Source organism: Lissotriton helveticus, chromosome 2_1, assembly GCF_964261635.1.
Source record: "Lissotriton helveticus chromosome 2_1, aLisHel1.1, whole genome shotgun sequence".
NCBI lineage: Eukaryota > Metazoa > Chordata > Amphibia > Caudata > Salamandridae > Lissotriton > Lissotriton helveticus.
The window spans coordinates 29,462,736-29,478,746 of NC_136059.1; the positions used below are offsets into that span (position 1 = coordinate 29,462,736).

Genomic DNA, 16,011 nt, shown 5'->3' on the forward strand with positions numbered 1-16,011 from the left:
AGTTGGTGCCACATCTACTACCTGGCAGCACATACCCAACAGCACTGACACCAAAGGTGAAGGTGATGGCAGCCCTGAACTTCTCTGCCACTGGTACCTTTCAATGCACTGTGGCTAGTGTTGGTGGTATGTCACAAACTATGTTCCGCTGTGTGCTTTGAGATGTCTTGGAGGGGATGTTGAATCACCTAGACTCCTACATCAAGTTTTTTAGACTGGGTGAACTCGCTGAGATTAAGGATACCTTTTATGGACTGGCGAGGATGCCAAACGTGATTGGATCAATCAATGGCACACATGTGGACCTGATATCACCACAGGCACAGGAACAGACATACCGCAACCGGAAACATTTCCACTCAATCAATGCTCTGGTGGTTTGCATATATTTGAAAACAACAAGCGGACTTAAAAAGGTCAGATAGAGACCTTGGGAGTAATATGTTTAGACAACAGTGGTCCCTGAAAAGGAGAGGGAATTTAGGAGCAATAAATATAGACTCAATCGTTTCTTTATTAGCTTGACATATCCAGTCGGATAAAGGTCTGATATTCACAATAGGTCAAGTAGACGTGCGTCTAGTGCAGAAGGTTGGAAACTTGTGATGACGTCAAAAATCCCTACATCATTTATTCACTGTTCGTGATAATGGGTTTTGTAAAAGGGAGTGTATTATCCGGCCGGTAACACTGAAGGAAAATCTGGATATAGTGACCGAAATTGAAGTTCATCAATACTAATACATGGGTACATTGTGAGTAAGATAAGGAATTTAAACATGTTGTAGTCAGAACACATAAAACGAGGAGCGGGATGGACCAGCAATTGCGGCAAATTTTCGGTGGAATTACATACAAAAACCACAGTGCATAGTGGGAAGAAGGTGATAGAAAAACTCTACGCGGGTCTCTGGCGCAGTGAACCATACAGCTGGGAATACCGGATCGAGCTAGTATGGTCATGCAGTGTGAAAAGGTGAAACTGACGCTTACCGAGGAATTAAGGACTTGGGAAAGGCGAAAGGAATCCGGATGTTTGGTTCGTGGGACACGTAGCTCGTTGGAGCATAGCGGCACCCGGCATTCTGAGGAAGAGGGAGTGAATTGAAAGTGCCAATGGATTTGAATAGAAGTACGGAGAATGCAGGGACTTCCTTACATAATGAGGCCTGGCAGCGTAATCGCTACGGATGATAGTACATGAACCGGGGAATTTGCTGAGTAATATCAGCGCTGTGGTGCTGGCATGATAGCCTGTGGATAAGGGAGGAGGAACAAGGAATCAGCGTGGGCATATACCCACCTTAGTTAAGGGATTAGCTAGCAGAGTTATCAAACTTACCAATTTAAGGGGATAAGGACTGCTCAATAGCGGGTTCCTATTGCGTGAAGTCACTAAAGGAGTATCTCCGAAGGAGTGATTAAATGGAGCCGTCAGTGTAACGTGATTGGTCCTAATCGGCACGTGATTAGGTGAAAAGAAATTAAGGACTCCGTTGTGAGAGTTGTAAGAGGCGAATGTGATTGGTTATCAGGCGGCATGTGATTTAGGTGAAAAGAAAGGAAGGACTGCGCTATGAATTAGGTCAGGGATGAATATGGCGGTCATCTTAGTAGGGTGATGGAAGTGAATAGATGACATTAATGATTATGTGTATAAGTTTTAGATGTACATTCTAGCGAGGTATAATGGATAAACAGTCAATCAAAATTTATATTAAAGTAGTCCAGTCCTCTGGGAGGTTCAACCCTGTGTTCAAGCTGTCAGTCTTTAAAATCCATTTAAGTTCCTCTTTGTTTAGAATTCTCGTGACATCTCCTTCTCTTGGGGCAATTTTATGGCAGTGATCACAGTCCAGTGGATGTCATTCTCCGAATGCCCATTCTGGATAAAATGTTAAACCAGTGGTGCGTTTGCTGTTTTGCACCTTATCCTGCTGCGATGTTGGGAGATGCCTAGGCGGATTTTCTGAGTTGTTTGTCCCACATATATCTTTTCACAGGGACAAAAGATGGCACATACTCAATTACAGGTGTTACTATTCGTGAACACCTTCAGTTTGTTCCTGATGTCCTTAAATACAAGCTCCTTACATTCAATGGTAAATTCGCAGACCACACAGTTTCTGCATTTGGAGTAACCCATAAGGGGTGCTAGGGACCAGATATCATGTAGAGTGGGATTGGGGTTATGATTGCTAGGAGGTAGTGCAGCACGGACCAACTGATCTTTAATGTTCTTACTTTTCTTAAATGCAAACATGGGCATTTCTAGATCAAGGGTACCTGCATTCAGAATTGACCAGTTCTTTCTAATCATTTTACGAATGGCATTTGACACTGGTGAGAAAGTTGTCACACATTCTAAGCGCTTTGTGTTTGTTGGAGGCTTGGGTTCTAGCAGTGTCTCACGTGGGCAGTACCACGCTCTTTTCATAGCGTTCTGCACAAGGCGGCGTGGGTATCCTCTAAAGGTAAGTTTAGTGCATAATGTTCTTGCCTCAGTAAAGTAATCATTCTTGAGTAAACAGTTTCTCCTAATCCTTAAGAATTGTGAGTAAGGGAGACTCTCTCTGAGTGCCCTTGGTTGATTGCTACTGTAGCTCAACAGTGTATTGCGCTCTGTGGGTTTGCGGAATAGGCCCCCTATTAGAACACCTTCTGTGTGTTTAATGAGTAGATCTAGAAAGGGAATCAATGTCTTATCATGGGTAAGGGTGAATCTGAGTCCACTACAATTGTTGTTTAGCCAGTGAAGAAAAGACTCTAGGTTATCCACTTCACTTCTCCAAATTAGGAAAATATTGTCTATATAGCGCTTCCAATTCATTATGCAGGAGCGGAAGGGGTTGGTGTTGGACAAAATGTTGTTCCGCTTGAGCGAGTCAATGTAAAGAACTGCTAGTTTGGGGGCAAAAATGGCCCCCATTGATGTACCCCTCACCTGCTGATAAATTGGTCTTCGAAAATGAAGACATTTCTCGTGGGACATATCTCTAGGAGTTGCAGAATGAATAGAGTAGGGACTGAGTGTGGACGAGGTCTCTGGTTGAGTATTGTTTCTATTACCATGAGTGAGTGTTTCTGTGGGATGTCGGTGTACAAAGACTCTACGTCCAATGTACATAGAGTGTCAGTAGAGGGATCAACTGGCTGGTTCTCAATCAGGTTAATCATGGACATACTGTCCCTGATATAACATTCGATGGTGGGTACAAAATATTTTATGATATAGTTGATATATTGACCAAGGGGTTCCAGGAGAGAGCCACATCCCGAGACAATTGGACGGCCTGGTGGGTTGTCCAGCCTCTTGTGGACCTTGGGTAAGGTATAGATGACCGAGGTGTGGGGGGTTCTGACATTCAGAAAATTAAATTCATGTTTATTCAGTGACTGTAGCTCCTTAGTGGGATTGGTAGTATGCATGGCGGACATGGTGATTACACATGTGTGTGTACGTTTCCCTGGTTTGGCGCACGATGCGTACATCTTTAGGAGGAGTTGCATACTGTTGATGATGTCACAGCTACCAAACCAGCGTGCCTGTCTTGTTGGTGTGTACTGTTTACCATTGTGTGTGTTTTGCAATGTTGTCTCCCATCCCCTTACAATACTTAACGAACGTGTGATTATTTATATGTAGGTGACTCTGGATACCCCAACATGCCGTGGTTGCTGACACCCCTCAGGAACCCTGTGACAGCATCCGAGATGCGCTGCAATGAGGCACATGGCAGAACCAGGCGAGTTATTGAGTGTACCCTTGGTCTCCTGAAAAGCCGCTTCCACTGCCTGGACAAGACCGGAGGGGCCCTCCCAAATGAGCCTGCAAAGGTGTGCAAGATCATCATCATCTGATGCATGCTCCACAACAATGCAGTGCAGAAGAAGGTGCCTCCCATACAGGACGATGACGACCAACATCCACCACCTGTGGAAGATCCTGGCCTGGGCCACGAGGCCAGTGATGATGATGATGGTGACGTCAGCACACAGCTCATCAACAACTTCTTCAGCTGAATGTGAGTTCACAGGGTTGTCATGTCAATGTCCTGAGTTAGCCTGTGATGTGTTTGTGCAGCTAAGTTGCTGTTTGAGTTTGTCGGTGTGGTACTTGACTGGATGCGTGCAGTGATGTGTCCTGTCAGATGGTCTGTAGTCCACAATTGTGTTTACATGCTAATTTGTTACTGTATAGGTTTCCAGTGACATGTTTATTGCATTTCCATCCAGTTCTGGCGTGCTTCTGACTTTGTCTCATTTCTGTCCTTCCCAAGGTACTTTGCCAGTTGCTTGGTCAAGTCTAACACTGACAACCAGAATCCAATGCCAGGGTGGAACTTCTAGTATGCCATCATGTGATGTACCAGACACCCCTGAAGGGCTATTTGATGACACTTGGTGACCGTGTGCCCACTGTCATGTGGATTCACCCTGCTACTGTTGTGTAATAAACTTGTTTCTGATTTGTAATGAACCTGTGCTTTATGTACTTATCACTTATTTATATGTGTTGTCTGTCTTCACACATCTGACTGACATTTAGTTACCTCACCTGTGGGCTTGTTAGCATTGACTGTGGAAAGTTGTGGTGTCTGTGCATTCCACCGTATATCTGGCAAACATCTTTGTAGGCAATGTGTCACATGTCCATGGTGAGTATGTGTTGTGGTGCCCTATTGGTGTGTCTCCCTCATGAGTGTCACATCAACATGAGTCACATAACGGTAATGACATTGCTATAGTAGTCAGAATGCACTGTGTACTTCTGCATTTCATCATCTCCATGACACATACCAAGTTTGAATCACAACATAGGCAAATATAGTGTAATAGTGAGTTTATTTACATACATGTGTGGAGATAGTGCTGTACATGAGGTTTAGAATCCAAAGTTCACAGATGAGTTTGAAGTATTGGTAGATGAAATGTCCAGAGTGAAGTCAACATTCATCTTCTACATTGGTACAACATGGACCCTCTATGTCATGTTGGTAAGTTGTTTGATGTGCAACAAGGTCAACGCTTTGCACACAAAGACCAATATCCAAAACAGGTTCTGTGTTCCAGGGGGATGTGCATGGGCAACTGTGGGTCACGTGTCCCTATTCGGACGACCCCTCTTCTTCTTCGGGGGGGGATCCTCAAGTGCAGGCCTTGGCAGTGCATCATACTCTCCACCAAATTCATCCTCTCTCTCTGTGGAATTTGCAGAAGCTTTTGCATGAGATGTTGTGGGCTCACAGGGAGGTGTGGACATATTTCTGCTGTTCTGGCGGAGACAGGTCAATATGTCGCAGTAAGTTTGTCCCACTTGGCCTCCATGCGTGCATGATGGCCAGCCTGCTCCTGTTGCATGTCCTTGAGGATCCCCACCACCTGGCTGAATCCTCTGGTGCTATCCTGGTACGCATCTATGATGCGTACCAGTTGGGGCTCATCAGGCAGTCCAGGCCCCTCTACAGGCAGTGACCTCTGCCTAACACCATTCCCACCACCCCTAGACACACGGGCTGGACCTGTGGTGGCACGCACAGTTGACCATGGGCCCCCTTGGATGTTGCTACTGGTGTCATTGTTCATAGCTTCCTGCATGGCCGGTGTCCCTGTGCTGTTTGAATTTGGTGTCCTAGGTCTGTCCATGTTGGCGGGGGTGTTAGGTCTGTGGCCAGATGTTGTTGGCATTGCTGCAAGGGGTGCAGGTGTTTCTGATGATGGGGCTGCATGATGACTCACACTGGAGGTGCCCGGTTGATCTTCGTCATCTGAAGAGGACAGAGCCAGATCCACACCAGAGAGCTCATCTTCCACCAGAGTCTGGGGCAGGGACTCCTCTTCACTTGCTGCTGTTTCCCCAGTAGCAACTGTGTATGGAAGAAACAGACATTGTCAGTTGTGTTACTACAGACATTTATTTATTTTATTTATTTGCTTATTGAGCGCATGAATCAATTCCCGAAGGGATATCTCTGCGCTGGTGCTCGTATTTAGAAGATTACTGCAAGGATTATAGCTGAGGAAGGAACCTGGCAATTTAAGGCATGGTAAAGAGGTAGGTTTTCAGTTTCTTCCTAAATAGTTCTAAGTTCCTGGTCTGTTTCAGTTCAGTGGGTAAGGAGTTCCAGAGAATAGGCCCTTTGTAAGACAGTGCTCGGCCTCCCTGTCTGGCCCTTCTAATCTTTGGAATCTGAAGCAGAAGATGATTGCTGGAGCGAAGTGTGCGACCAGGGATGTAGGGCAAGAATTTTTCTTTTAGATAGCTGGGGTTGGTACTAAACAGGCATCTGTATATAATGTTACAAATTTTAAATTTGATGCGCTGTTTTACGGGTAGCCAGTGAAGTTGGCGGAGCAGGGGACCGGACGGCGTTCTGGGAGGGGCATTGAGGGCCAGTCTAGCTGCCGTATTCTGGACAACCTGAAGCTTGTCTAGCTGTGCTTCATTTGCTGAGATGTATAGACCATTGCAGTAATCCATTCTGCTCATAATAAGGGTCTGGATGAGAGTCTTCCTGTGGTTTGTGGGTAGAAACGGGAAGGCGTGTCTCAGAAGCCCCACCACATGGAGGCAAGCACCTGCCACTTGCGTGGTGTGCTCTTTGAGCAGGAGCGCCTGGTCTAATTTGACGCCAAGGTTTTTTGCTGTTTGTTTGGGGTTGGGGATGGGGCCTAGTTCCAAAGGCCACCAATCTGGGGACCAGAGAAGAGTCGCCCCTCCAAACAGCATGACCTCCGTTTTGGATACATTGCATTGCAAAAAATTTTTAGCCATCCAATGTGCTACAGCCCTCATCCCATCGGCAAATGATGACTGAATTGCCGGAGTGAGGGTTTGGAAGGGGAATAGCAGCTGGGTGTCGTCAGCGTATGATACAGGAGTAAATCCAAAAGATCTTATCAAATTAGCTAAGGGGGCCACATAAATGTTAAACAGCGTGGGGCTGAGACACGAGCCCTGTGGCACACCCTTAGTCAGCTCTCTTGATGGTGATGAATGGGAGCCCAGTCTGACACCTTGAGTTCGGTCAGAAAGGAAGCTATGCAGCCATGATAGAGCTGTTCCTCCTGCCCCTACGCTGCTCAGTCTTTCGAGGAGAAGAGCGTGTGATAACGTGTCGAAGGCAGCGGACAGGTCCAACAGCACTAGAATCACTGATTCCCCCCTGTCCAGTGACATCCTGATGTTATCGGTCACGGAGAGGAGGGCTGATTCAGTGCTGTGGTTGGGCCTGAAACCAGATTGAGAAGGGTCCAGGCCCTCCGTTGCCTCGATGTAATTCGACAGGTGAGTATTTACATGCTTCTCGGTAAGTTTACTGAGATAGGGTAGGAGGGAGATTGGTCTGAGGTTTGATAAATCAGACCAGGGCAGTGTGGTATTTTTCCGAATTGGATTTACAACTGCTTGTTTCCACTCAGACGGCACCCGTCCTTCACTAAGGGATTGATTTATGATGGTTTGTATGAGTGGGCCTAGGAAGGAGTTGAGAGGGGCCATCATTCTTGCGGGTATGAGGTCGTTAGGGGAGCCGGATTTTATATGGTTAGTTAGGAAGTGGAGATCGGTGTCAGATATTGGGGGAAAGGAGAGTAGTGATATTGTTTCTTGTTGTAGGGCGGTGTTAGCGGAGCTGATATTGGGGGCAGGGCTGCCACTATTGGTAGGAGTGGTGTTCAGGATTTTATCGTATATAGTGTTGATTTTACTCTCGAAGTACAGGGATATCTCTTCACAGAGTGGCAGTGAGAAATCGTCCAAGCTAACACATGCAGTGGGTTTCACAAAGGAATCGAGTATCTTATATAATTCCTTTGAGGAATTGCCAGCCTCTGATATTTGCTGGGCCAGACTAAACTTGCGAGCTCTTCTAATGTTTTTGTAATATTTAGATTGTGCTTCTAAAGAGGCATTCTTATCATCTAAGAGGTGCGACCTCCTCCACTTTTTCTCCAGTCTTCTACACCCTTGCTTCTCACTTCTTAAAGTGTCTGTGTACCATTTTTCCTTTTTATGGGTGGGGAATTGTTTGTGAAGTTTTAGTGGGGCTACTTTGTCTATGGCCTTCATGAGGGAATCCTTGAATCTGAATAGAGTATCTTCTACATTGTCAGTTGCGAGGGATGGGGGTTTTTCCCAGACCTTCTGCAGTCCTTCTGCAGTGACTTTATGCCACTGACGCCGCCATATGGGGGGGAGAGTTTTGTGGGGTGGCAGTTTGTTTGCTATTGGGAGATCAAATTGTAATAAATGGTGGTCTGTCCAGTCCAACTGGGAGGTGACTATGCCGGACAGAGTGGGGCAGTTAGAAAAAAGTAAGTCTAGTAGGTGTCCCCCTTCATGGGTGGGATCGGAGTTGTGAAGTTGGAGCCCTAGAGCAGACATATCAGCAAGCAGGGCTTTGGTTTCATTTAGTTCCGGATTGTCTACATGTGTGTTGAAGTCGCCTAGGAGGATAAAGTCTTCTTTTGCTCTGATGTAAGGCGCCAGTAATTCCATGAGGGAGAGGGAGAACCCAGCATTGGGTCCCGGTGGGCGGTATATAAGTGCACCTTTCATGGCTATTTTGGAAGAGATATTGATCCTAAACGACATTATTTCTAGCTTGGGGCTGCATTGTTTCTCAATAATAGTGACTTTCAGGTGTTCCTTATGTATGATAGCTAATCCGCCACCTATCTTAACGGGTCGGTCCATATTTAACAGCTTGTATCCCGAAGGGATAGCGACCGTAATGGCTGGGGTTGTGTGGGGTTTGAGCCATGTTTCCGTCAGGAAACATAGATCTGGCTGGGATGTGTGAAGTAGATCCCATATCTGAACTTGATTTTTAGGCAGGGACCGGACGTTTAGCAGTAAACATTGAAGTGTGTTTTTATGCTTACTAGCTTCTGATATGTTGAGGTCTGGTTGCGATAGGGTATTGGCTTGGAAATGACATAGTTTGCAGGAGAAAGGGCCTTCTGGATATGTCCAGTTCTTATTATCGCGGCATATTGGCAGGGCCGGTTTCAGGGCCAATAGATTTGCGGCGGAATACCTGATGGGTCTCTGTAAGGCAGGATTTCTGGACATAGCCCCTGTCACCTGGCTCCGTCCAGGCGCGGACGGGCGCAGACGGACAGGTCTTTGGCTTGTCGTAGGCGCCGTCTAGGGCGCCCTGCTGCGCGCAACCGCTGCGCGCTAGACCCGACGAGGGGCTAAATAGCCCTCAGAAGTGAGCAGCTAGAACGCTGACTGCTCGACTTCCTGTGGGTGTCTGGCTCTTGCCTGCCCCGCCCTCCGCACAACGGTATTGGCTACCGAGTCGGACCGGGGCGGGCAGGCTGGATTATCGAGCGCAGACGACTGACAGCTGAAGTGTGACTCTCAGCGACCCAAGCAAAGTGCAAATAGCAATAAAGGTGAACACAGTTTAAAATTATCAATCAATTCCAACAGCTATCCGCCGCTAGTGCAAGGTGCAAGGTGCTGGGTGAGTTAAAATATCGTTGTTTAAAATTTGTAATCAATTTTAAAAATAAGCGTTAAAAATCCAAGTAGTGGTTCAGCAATAATTTTTACAGAGCATCCGCTCTAAATAGCTTGCAGGCGCCAAGCGGGGTCAGGACAAGCTGCCACCTCGTCCCTTACCGACATCAATGGTTAACCTATGTATATTGTAACAGGGAGGGAGGAAGAGTTACTGATACATTCATCTTGCAATGGGTAGTACTAACAAAGAAGGAGGCGGCAAGGGGTCACTTATCCTGTGCAGCCATGGTATTTACATGAGGGAGTTCAGCTATAGGTTTCGGTTGTACAGTATGCGGCGCTCACACAGTGCTGGCCGGAGTGGTGATGATGGACAGAATTAGAGAAGGTTTGAATGGTGCAGACAGTATAGAGGGAAACCTGAAAGCCTCTCCAAAGTGAGCAGGCATCAAGATGCCTGGACACTTGTACAAACTACACACAGGTACTTTGCACACGTATGGTAAAGCCGTATCATGTGATACGATGGTTATAGACAAATAGAAGCATTAAATAACGTTAATGAGTTCAGAATGGTCAGTTGGTAAGTTCAGTGTTGGTCTTTATTTCTTTGTCTTATTTTGACATACGCCAGCCGACACGTGTTTCATCAACAGGATACAACCTGTGACTCATCAGGGCTGTAAGACACATAGTAATAAAAGAAAACATCGGACTTGTAGCGGCAGTCCAAAATTATAAACACTAAGGACAAAGGAGCAACAATAAGATCAAGAGGTCAAAACAGAAGACCTCTCACAATTAATGAAGCGGTGATTGGTGCGAGAAAAAGTGCACGGAATGTCTGGTCGATATTCATGCACAGCGGTTTGAGGAGAGTGCTAAGTGGTGGTGAGGAATACTTGCGAAGAATGAGTGGAGGATAAAAAATCAGGCAGTGCAGGGTCATCTACTGATGAAAAGAAAAGCGAATAGTGAGGGCAAAAACGAGGGAAGAAGAGGAAGCTGTGAGAGACTATGTGGTGAAATATGGATAACGCTGGGGGGCCGTTGGATCAACCGTGGATGTGAGAGATACTGCAGGTTGTGGATGAATCATATATGTGAACATGCAGAGCACGAGAGCTAAGGTGGCGCGTGCGTGTGTGTTCAAATTATAATAAAAATGGACGTGCTTGTGGTGGAAACATTATAACGGTAAGGATCTGCGTGATCAAAACGTATGCGGGCGTGATGAGCTCGATTAATCAATAAATTGAAAAGTGATGATGCGTGATTGGAAAACCGACGGTGTGATAACATCCTTTAAGAAAAGTGGACTGCATTTAAAAAAGAATATTGCTGTATTTAAAAGCAATCACAGACATGGCAGTCTGCTAACCCCAGCAACTATCCCTCTCATTGTGTCCAATCGTAGTGTACCATAATTTGCAATCTAACTCATGAATATTGATGAGGGAATGTCATATTGTGACCAAATATGGTTCTGTTTTTTATGATCTGACTTATTGGTACATAGGCCGGTTTTCAAAACAACCAAAGCATTCCGTAGAAGTCAAAGTGCAAATTGCAACTACTTTTCCACCATTCATTTCACTAAATTTCAAATAAGAAATCACAAACTGCAAATAATTGTTAGTCGCTATATATGATTTCTCACTTGGAATCTTTACTTGAAGCTCTTAGAAACCTTTGATTGCTCACTGCACATCCTATTGTTAATTCTAAGGTTGAATGAGTTTTCTTTCTTTATCAAATTAATTTTCAATTACATTTATATTTACCTTAAGAACAACCATTCGAATTGAGCCCTAGAAGAACTCTGATGGGTCCCAATTAAATGTTCAGTGGATAAGTTAGCATCCAGATCTTGTAGTCATTCTCAAAACTAGTGCTGCACACAACCAGTTTCAAACAAAAAAGTGTCCTTTTAAATAAGTATTTATTTTTGCATCTGTTATCCTCATGTAACCTACTTTCTTTTTAGTGTTAACTGTTCTGAGTGAAAGGATCCTCCAGCCTCATTTAAAACCCACCAAACAGCATGTTCCTGTTGAATCTCCTCTGTGAGCTGATGGTTGTAATAAAGATCTATTTAAACAGTAGGTGAATGTGTTTCCCTTCTTGCAGTGATTTGGTTTATATCTCACACTCTTTCTCAAAGGTATGTTTCTTGTTCTTCTCTTGTTTTGCTACAGATGCCCCGCTCAGCCTGCTCTGAGAGTTGCCTTCCTGGATACCGTAAAGCTCCTATAGAAGGGGAGCCCATCTGTTGCTTTGAGTGTTTGCCATGTGCAGAAGGGGAGTTTTCAAATAGCACAGGTGACAGAAGTCATTAAAATGTATACTACTGCCTGTTCCATGTCTCATTACGGCAATAGCACTGATGTTAAATTATGCTGAAGAGTGTAAGACAAATATAGCCTGTAAGTGGCAAATCTGGTAAAAATATTTAATATCACTATCATCTTCTATGGCGCACCCTTCTTATAAACATTTGAGAATTAATTGACCTAGGGGTCTATTTACCTAATTCTCTGGCAAAGCAGTAAAGCAGCGAAAAATACTGCATTGCTTTTACATTAAATTCCTTTTGGTTCACAAATCGACCGACCTCATGAATATTAATGAGGCAGGTCACAGAAGAAACCAACTAGATATGATCACAGAGATATTGCTCTTCTGGGGTCAGTAGATCACCATATTTATGATTGCCTATAAATAAAACAATCTTTTTTTTAAATAAAAAACAACCCTTTACAAAACAAATTCTGAATGTTTTCCTCAAAGGAAAATGGGTTGTGTTTCACAAGAAAACAATGACATTTTTACCCTTCATTTTTTCACATTCTCAATGGCAAAGGGATCCACTAGCCATCCCTTCTTGTCTGCAAATGGGTTACAAACTCCTTTGAGGAAGTAGTAAAGAATAAATGTATTGCAAAAGGAAGTCGGTTGCAAAACTTAATACATATCAAGGAGAGTCAGTATCATTATTAGCTCCTTCTAAATACTGGATTGCAAACCCAAATTATTATTCTGTAGAATTGCATTTTGGTGTTTTTACTCCAAAAATGTATTTTAAGGTTGCAACCATCCTGATTCTATGAATTGAGCAGTTTGCTACCTCAAAAATGCTTTGCTTGTCTTGTCCCAAGTTCCATTTATTTTAGTAGTTTCATAGTAATCAAAAAGACCATAGATCTTCACTGGCTCCCAGTTGGAACAGAGAGCCATGTCTAAAACTGGCTGCGTTCTCTTTCGAGCTATTCAGGAAACAGGGCCGAATTTCATCTCTTCACAAATTAGCAAGAACTCTCCCCATCACACTTTGAGATCTATGCATGAATCTTCTGGTGGTTCCCAGATTCAAACGCATACGCACTGGCGGGATCCATTTCACCTTCTTGGGACCGAGGTTCTGGAACTCTTTGCCCATCTCATTGAGGCTTGAGGTGGATTACATGCGTTTCTGAAAGCAGCTCAAAACATGGCTGTTTAATTTGGCCTATAACTAGTGGCTTCTTTGCCTGGAAGATCTCTCTTTTTCTGAACCTCAGCGCCAAGAAACCTGCTGGTGTACGTGCGCTTCAATAAATTCCCACATAACATAACATAACATGGAGAATAGCATTCACTCAATAGGAAAACCTTATATGCATGAAATAAGAGGGGCGCATTCTAAATTACGGTAACACAACGGCAATAAATGATTTATCGTTAACGTACAGCAACACATTGATAAATATTTGCACCTCGGATTGCATCTAATCGAGATTGTCTAAACTCAATACCAGATTGGCTACATTGAGAAATGGAAAAGCAAATTGCAGTAATTAATTGTGTTGTGACAGTGCTATCTTGTTCACAGGACATATAATTGTATGATGTATTGACCCCTTAGTATCACCGTGCTTTACAGGCCAGTAGCAGCTATAGCTCTTTCAGGGGGAAACGGAAGGTTCAGTTTCATGTGTGCTGTGTTATGTCAACCATTTTGCAATATTTATGTTTTTAACTACATTTTATTCTTATCTTTTATATTTTAGATATGGAAAATTGTGTAAGATGCCCGGAGGACCAGTGGCCCATTGATAGAAAGGATGGTTGTATCCAGAAAGCCATTGTTTATCTCTCTTATGGTGATTTCCTTGGAGCAGTGTTGGCATCTGTAGCTATTGTACTATCCATGTCCACAGCTGGTGTGTTGGGAATCTTTCTCAGATATCAGGAAACCCCAATAGTGAAGGCCAACAACAAGGATCTCAGCTACGCTCTCCTTATATCTCTGCTGCTGGCCTTCCTCACCTCTCTTCTATTTATTGGACGCCCTGCGTTATTGACATGTTTGATCCAACAAGCAGCATTTGGGATTATATTTACTTTTGCTGTGTCTTGCATATTAGTCAAAACCATCACTGTTGTGATTGCCTTCAATGCCATCAAGCCAGGTAGCAGGTTAAGCAGATGGCTGGGATCTCAGGTGTCTGCGTCTATGGTCCTCGTGTGCACACTGGGGGCAGTAGTAATTTGTCTCACTTGGCTGCTAACTTATCCTCCTTACCCAGCCACTGACACTCAGTCTGAAATTGGAAAGGTGATCCTACAGTGTGACAACGGTTCTGTCACTGCTTTCTATGGGATTCTTGCTTACATGGGTCTGCTGGCCTTTGCCAGCTTTACTGTGGCCTTCCTAGCAAGAAACCTTCCTGATAGATTCAATGAGGCCAAGCTCATCACATTCAGCATGCTGGTGTTCTGCAGCGTCTGGGTGTCCTTCCTTCCAGCCTACCTTAGCACTAAGGGTCGATACATGGTGGCCGTGGAGATCTTCGCCATCTTGGCTTCCAGTGCTGGGCTGCTGGGCTGTATATTCATTCCCAAGTGTTACATCATTCTGTTCAGACCTGATATAAACAAAAGATGCATTTAGAAGTCAGAAGTAATTTATAATCACAATATCAAATGGGATTTGACAAAGAGCTTGTCCATCTTTTTCTATTATAAAACCTATTACATGGTAAAGAGCTCAGCACAAAGGTTCATAATGTAACTAAAAGTTATCAACTAAAGTATGTTGTTGAGTAACTATGTACCAAGAAAATAAATTACTGTGTTAAGTTGATGTTGTCTGCCTGTGGCTTCACATTTGCTATGTGCAATCCTTCCCTGTACATATATCCGTTTTACCTTTTATGTTAAACATCTATTTTCTGTGATTTTCAATTATCTCTGTTTCTGGAATGTTTGATATTTTCCAATGTGGAGCTCACCTGTCTAAATTTCAAATGAATGCTATTGTGTAAATCATTCCAAGAGAAGACATACTATGGCTTACCATTTCTTGGAGATAAGACTAAAAGGAATCAAATAGACTGTGACTCTGTGTACGTCAACCCCCTGGTGGAGTACACGAATTGTTTTATCTCTTCAGCAAACTGGTGGCTTGTTACAGACACCGCAGTAGTCAATGCAGCCATACTTTTTTTGAGCTCTTACTGGAAGCCAATGCAAAGCGCTCTCAAAGTCCAAGACTTGACACTGTTTTCATAGAACCTCCCAAAGATAGGATTTTGACCTTGTAGCAACTTTTTCTTTCAAAAAAATAATAAGGATTTCAACAAAGCAGAAGCATGCAGTATACAACCCAGTACATAATAAAATGTCTAGGATAGTGTGTCCTGCAATTAACATCTGAAATTACAGTGCCGCCACTCACACAATTGATAAACTACAATGAGGAGAGAAAAAAGGAGGGGGCAAACTACTCAGCTAGGGAAAACAATTCAAGACTTACAAAGAAATCTCAATGGCACATGCTCAGACGATTTTGACAGTCACATTGGATTGCAATCAAACCTGTAAAACTAAAGAGCTGGGATCGCAGTGGTGGAGAGCTCTGGCTGGCCAGTTACCCTGAGTGAGGTAGCATCTGCAAAGCTTGAATCATTATGGAGAGGTGCACCACTGAGGTGTCTCTACCAAAGATACAGACGTACAACTGTTCCTTTGTGTTTATTTTCATTTATTTAAATGAAATCACAAAACAGGCTCCAGCCAACTTGTTTTGTTCAATTGCCATTGAACTTCATCAGGGATTAAAAATTCAGATGATAAATGGTCCAATTATGGGGTGGCAAGAGTTGTAGGTAAGTACGAGCACACAAAACCCACACTATTTCCCCCGAGTTCCATGTGTGGGAAGTATTGTTTACTATGACACAAACTGAAGATGTTTCAATGTGGGGCTCCCGAGATGGGGCCCGTCATCAAAGCCGGGGATGCATGTGGACAGCACCTGGATAGCGAGAAACGACTCCAAGAGGACCATATATCTTTGGGGTGGGAGTTTACCAGTATTAACTCCCTGTAGGCAGTTAACTGTTCCAGCCAGTAGGCGCATCCCAAAGCCATACCTATCCCCAGCATAGGGTGCCAGCCCCAACACATAGGAGCTTGGTGCTTCATTAGTTAAAGGAGGATTGCTGTTGATGTGTGTGTCTGGGGGGACCTCCTTCACATATCCCCATAAGCTC

The 16,011-nt window shown here is 44.1% G+C and overlaps 1 protein-coding gene across 4 annotated transcripts in view; it reads right to left on the reverse strand.

Moving 5' to 3' along the window:
• The window catches only part of LOC144819187 (uncharacterized), a 203,515-nt gene that overhangs the window by 142,915 nt on the left and 44,589 nt on the right, over positions 1–16,011 (reverse strand). For 2 of the 4 annotated variants that reach the window (XR_013607227.1, XM_078677161.1), the window contains exon 2: positions 14,268–14,382. The exons of 1 other annotated variant lie outside the window; for it this stretch is intronic. The gene's annotated coding sequence lies outside the window, so the exon portion shown is untranslated. Of the gene's footprint in view, positions 1–5,739; positions 5,868–14,267; positions 14,383–16,011 lie in introns of all 4 variants that reach the window. One more of the 4 variants, XM_078677162.1, reaches the window with a different exon arrangement.